The 6000-nt window shown below is 41.5% G+C and overlaps 1 pseudogene; it reads left to right on the top strand.

The window, feature by feature from the left end:
• Positions 1-1990: 1990 nt before the first annotated feature.
• Positions 1991-6000, top strand: part of LOC149146314 (uncharacterized) — a 31312-nt pseudogene continuing 27302 nt past the window's right edge.

The raw sequence follows: 6000 nt of genomic DNA, 5'->3' as shown, positions 1-6000 counted from the left end.
TCATACGTTGTTCCTTTATGACTTGGTTACAGATCAGGTTCCACTCCTTTCTTTGACAGTTGGGGCAGCCTATCGCATTGTGGGGGGGAGTTTAACCTCATTATTCCCCGGGTTATGTGTCAGCTCACTTTTCGGGAAAGATAGTGTACCAGGAAATGGCACGGTTTAACGACATGATATTTCTATTTTTTTCTACACAAGTTGCTGTTCATTAGTCATTTCTATTGCATACTCTTTGTTTTTTCTAAATCCGACGATTACTACCCTCTCTGTGTTTCAAACAGCACAAGTAGTTACTGTTCCATTGAGAATCCACAATGAAACCATGGGAGGCAGGGCAATTCGAAGCGAACCACAGGAGTTGACAGTCTCCGCTGCTGCTCGGGAGATCCTAGAAAGAGCAGGATGGCTAACTTATCTCAGTCGCCTGCAGGAGTCCAATGAAATAGTGGCGATGGAATTTCTGCAGAACCTGCAGGAGGATCACTCCATGGTGAGGGGGAAGCGGATAGCGGTCACCGACGATATAATCGCATAAGTCTCGGGACTACCAGCCACCGGACCTGTATGGACATTAAAGAAGGAAAGACTCTAGAAGATCATGGAAAATTTCCAGGACGAAGGCTAGAGGTTAACGATTAAAGGGAAGGGAGTTCTGCCGGCAACGCTAGGAGAACCCTGGGCAGAATTAGCAAGAACAGTGCAAAGCTACATCACCTGTGAGGGGAGAAAAGACATGGTAAGGCCATGACATCTTAAAATCTTAGTTGTTTTAAAGCAGAAATGCTCTGTAAATCTTCCTACACTTTTGAATTCTTTACTTCATGACATCGCACGAAGCTTGAAAAAGGCATAGCATGTAGAGTTAGTTGTCAGCCACCATGGATTAATCCGACTAATAGTTAGTCATAACCTCACCCAACAGCAAAGCAGCTAGGAAGAATTAATTGCAATAATTGAGGGGAAAGCGACAACACCTTCCCTAAAACATAAAAATACTACAAGCAGACCAGAACGTCCGGAAAAATGCAGAGAATTAAGAAAACAAAAACATGTTGCGAGCACATCCAAATGACCAGAAACACGCCAGGCATCAGTAAAGCATGAGCATGACACTAACACACCGGAACAGCCAGAGAAACGCAGAAAATTAGTCTGGTTAGCCCGGATAAGAGGAAGGCTGGAAAAACTCCAGGAAAGCACCAGCCAGCCAGTGGTAATTGAGGATGAGCAACCCTCATGACCAGAAGTAGAAGAAGAACAAGTCGAAGGAAGGAGAGGTCGAGGAGGCTGAGCAATCCGAAGAGGAAAATGATGAAGCAATTGAGCATTCAGAAACAGAAGTTGAGCCTCCTGAGATAGAAGCTGAGCCTCCTGAGACAGAAGCCGAGCATCCTAAAATGGAAGTCGAGCATCCTGAGGCAGAATATGGACAATCCAGACAGGAGGAGGAAATGGGACAACAGGTAGGTAGCCCACCACATGACCCAGTGGGAGAGGAGGAATTGGCCGCAATCTTGGCCAATATGGGTGAGTATGGCCAACCTTCCACTCCATCATACCTCCGCGACAAACCCTAGGAAGAAGATGCACCCGAAAAACCACATGCAGAAGAGGCAGAAGAAGGAAATCTGCATGTTCATGATGAAAAGGAGATAGGAGACACTGAACGGGAACAATCTGTTCCCACGGCACCAGAGGAAATTCCAGAGGAAGTAAGGATAGAAAGTGAAGCCACGGAACCAGTTAGGGTTCTTACCCCAGAACAGCCAGCACAAAACAGTGAAGAAGCACCCCAGGAGAAAGATCTAGGGACTAGTCACGGCCCAGAATGTAGCAAAAAGCCTGTTGTTCCTTCCAATAAAACATTGGAAAATAGAGAATTACGAAAGGAACAGTGGAGGTTATTGAGCATAATAGCCCAGCTCCACTAGCAGATCAGATCCTGAAAGTGAGGCAGAGGACAAGGAAGACCGCTGGTAAGAAAAAGATGACCACTACAGTAAGAATCCACAGGATAAAATGGCGAAGGACTAAAAATCGCTCAACTGCTAAGGATCAAAACCCTGCTGAAAATCCAATTGCTATTCCGAATGAAGCTGAAGGTCCAGCTGCTATTCCAAATGAAGCTGAAGGTCTAGCTGCTGTTCCAAAGGAAGCTGAAGGTCCAGCTGCTATTCCAAATGATGCTGAGGGACAGACTGTTGTTCCATTCGAAAAGGAATAGCTGCAAGCTGGTATTCGCGTTAAAAAAGGAAAGGGAAACAAGGAGATTCAAACAGAGGCACCACCCTCAGGGGTGATAAGGGTTTTGAACTCGAAACAACACAATAAGAAATTTCAGGTAAAACTCCCAGCCTCCACTGATGCATGGAAAAGAGATCCAAAGACGAGGACCTTGCACAAGGGATTGAAACAGGCTCAGTAAGAAATGGAGAGGCTTAGAGAGCAAACAGTCCCTCGTGAGAAGTATGAAGAACTCCAATAGCAACTAAGGAATGTCAACCAATCCGAAAGCCAGGCCTTTGAAGGGTGGCAAAAGGAACAAGAGAAAGTTGCAAAGGTAACCCGTAGGCTAGATACTGTTATCAAACTGGTGGATACCTTGTGTTCTTTATACAATGACGTTTTAGCATGTAGGGCCCCTACCAAAAACTATGCTTTGTTTTTATTGGAATGATACTTACAATTAAAAAAAAAGGCTATTAAAGTAGGCACCCAGATACAAATTAACACTATCAATGATTTTATAGATTGTTGTAAACATTATGGGGTGAAGGTCCAGAGATTGCTATGTGAATTTTATTTGCATAACCTCGTGCTAGATCAGGAGACTGAGTTGAACCCTGGCCCTTTTGTTGGGGACATTCAATTGCAAGCATTCATCTCATTCGGGGTTAATCAGATTAAATGGCTCAAAGCCTATAACACTTTCCAGAGACAGGAAAATGGCCTAGACTTGTGGGTAAGGGCTGAGCCTAGGGACCCAGTATGGTTATGGAAAGCACATAGAAACCTTATGAGAACTCCGGGTGTCATCAAAATGTTAGGACCCATGCACGAGGCACTCATTCGACAAAGTTTAGAATATTTTCTTTCTATCAAAGACCTCGCCATTGATGCAGCCAAATTCCGGTACCGAATCTCTAATCCAAACATCCAGCTCAGGGAGCCATTTAAGTATGAGAATTTTCAATTAGCTGCCAATCGTTTGAACCTCTATGGCGAAAGCATTTTGAGGGCAGGGCCATCCTGGTTAGGATATAGATTCCGCAGTCCAATTATCTGGCACCCTGCACCCGGATATCAAGCCCTATATGAGATGCCTGAGGGTCAAACAGGCCAGTTCTTTGACTACCTAGTCACTCACCATGGCTGTAGGCCTCCGCATGAGATTCCTTCTCCAGCCTATTCTCTCACTGCTTTGCATGTCAACTACAACATTTTCATGAGGGCATGAAACAGGGCAAGCAGGGGGGTGTGTGGAGTAGTAAAAAGGTATGTTTTTAATGATCATTTCAATGGCTTTTCAGTGGGACTTGTGAATCTTTTACATCATAAATGTGGAAAACAATAGAGAATTATGATAAAATATGTGGAATTAGTATGCAAGACTTAATCGCTGATAGTTGTCATTCTCCTGTGCAGTAAAGGGTAAAAACGAGGAGCTGTTGTTCCAAAGAAAAAGACAAGAACATGGTAACTGTTGTCCCTTTGATGAAGGAACGAGTGCAAACGAGGCAAAGCAGGTTGAAGCAAACCGGTCCGGAAAAGGAGGAGAAGGCACCAGCTCGTCGGAGGAGAAAAGAAGTAATTAAGGATTAACGGTTTGGTGAATCCCTCTGGATCTTCGATCCTGAGGGATCGCTGCTTTATTTATCTTATCTCTTAGACATCTCCGCCGTTACCCTTATATAAAGGGACGACACTGTTAATCTGGGGGATGATGCTTTTATGTAACTTCTTGTTAAAGATTGAACTTTGATCATCGCGTCTCGTTGAACTTGGCTCATTGTACTTTCCGTTTTATGCATTAATATAAACTTGGTGATTATCTTATCTTTGCGTCTTGATTAACTTAAAGCAGTGTACCCTTGAGGCTAAGGGCCTGGCCCTGGAGGACACTTGCTTCTGTATCACTACGATTTGATTTCTGCGTGGTTTGCTTATCGTCATTAGTTGGTAATCTAATATGCTTTATAAGTTACATCACATGCTCTGTTAAGATTCGTTCATTAAGGTTCTTTATATTGACTCTACATTATATCATCAATACTTTCATAGTGGATTCAATATTATTAGACTTAATTGAACATTGTTATCATTGTGTTACGGAGCTTTTATGTTGTGTATTTGTGTTAAGGAAATTATCTGAAAGGTGTGTTCTTTATGATTCAGGATTCATGCTATTCCATTTTGAAACACAGTTGTAATTCCTGTTGATGATTGGTGTTAAATCAGATTACTTCTTTAGAGTGTTGTGTGTGTATGATTTCCACATGCTGTTCCATAATTAGTAATTAATGTTGTTCCATTAGTTGGTTGCGTGATTTGCTTGGAGAATGAAAGATTGGAGTTTTGATTACAATGAGTGCGTTTGAGTTGACAGGATAAAGTTTGATTATTGCTCGCGAGGTTTAGTTATAGCGATTGCTGTTCCATTTCAGAATTGTTGTTCCATTTTAAGCATTGTTGTTCCATTCTAGATTTGCTATTCAATTTCTTATTTGTCGTTCCATTTTTATCTGTTGTTTCATTTACTCGCATTTGGTGTGAGAGACGATCTGTGGCTGTAGTGAGCCTCGGCATTTACTGCCTCGCTCCCAAACCCGTGGTCCATGCTCTAATTTCCTTTCCATCAGTTTCCAAAGGGATGGGCTATTGCTGTCGAACCCTTGACTGATAAAGTTGCCTAGCTTTAAGAGTGTGTGCTTTAGTCATTTGAAGTAACTTAGTCATAGACAAGCATCAGTTTACTCTTGTATCTTTGTAGAACGCTATACTACTAGCATTACTCTGACAAATAGCCTCAGATTGAGTCACTCTTTGAAATAACCAAACGCTCCCAGATTGACGTATTAATGTGAGGTAATTAGAGGTGAAAGAGACCCTTTTTATAGCTCTACATGTGTCACTTTGTGGTAAATCAATGTTGTTTGTGAAAAAGGATGGTACTTTCAGATTGTGTATTGATTAAAAACAGTTGAACAAGGTGACCATCAAGAAAAAGTATCTATTGTTGAGGATTGATGACTTGTTCGATTAGTTGAAGGGAGTAGAAGTGTTATCGAATATTGATATGATATCAAGATACCATCATGTACACTTTAAATAAGAGGACATCTACAAGATTGCTTTTCGGACCTGGTATGGGAATTATGAGTTTGTTGTAGCTCCATTTGGTTTTACTAATGCTCCAACTACTTTATCTGATTAACGAATGGTGTGTTTCATCCTTACCTGGACAAGTTTGTTACTGTATTCATTGATGATATATTGGTATATTCTAAAAATGAGGAAGACCATGCAGAACACTCAGAATCTTTATTGATATTTCTAAGAGAACATCAATTGTATGCAAGGCTTAGCAAATGCAATTTCTTTCATACATAGGTACGCTACTTGGGGCATGTGGTTTCCAACGAAGGCAAAGCAATAGATCTAGAAAATATAAGGCTTATCATGGATTGGGAAGCTCCTAGGAATGTGGATGAGGTAAGTTCCTTTATGGGGTTACCAGGTTATTATAGGATATTCATCAGGAACTTCTCACAAATTTCTTATCCTATTACGTCATTGTAAAGGAAGGGAAATGAGTTTGAAGGGATAGAAGAATGTACAGCAAGTTTTTAACAATTGAAGTGGTTGTTGACAAATGCTCCAGTGTTAAAGATTGCAGATACAGACAAAGAGTTTGTGGTATGTATAGATGCTTGCAAGAGAGTACTTGGTAGAGTCTTGATGTAGGAAGGATACGTAGTATGCTATGAATGAAGGAAA

Source organism: Pinus tabuliformis, chromosome X (assembly GCF_031772625.1).
Source record: "Pinus tabuliformis cultivar Carrire ecotype Pingquan chromosome X, CPIR1, whole genome shotgun sequence".
Lineage (NCBI taxonomy): Eukaryota > Viridiplantae > Streptophyta > Pinopsida > Pinales > Pinaceae > Pinus > Pinus tabuliformis.
Note: the sequence above shows the minus strand (reverse complement) of the source record. Positions and strands in the feature narration are given on the sequence as shown.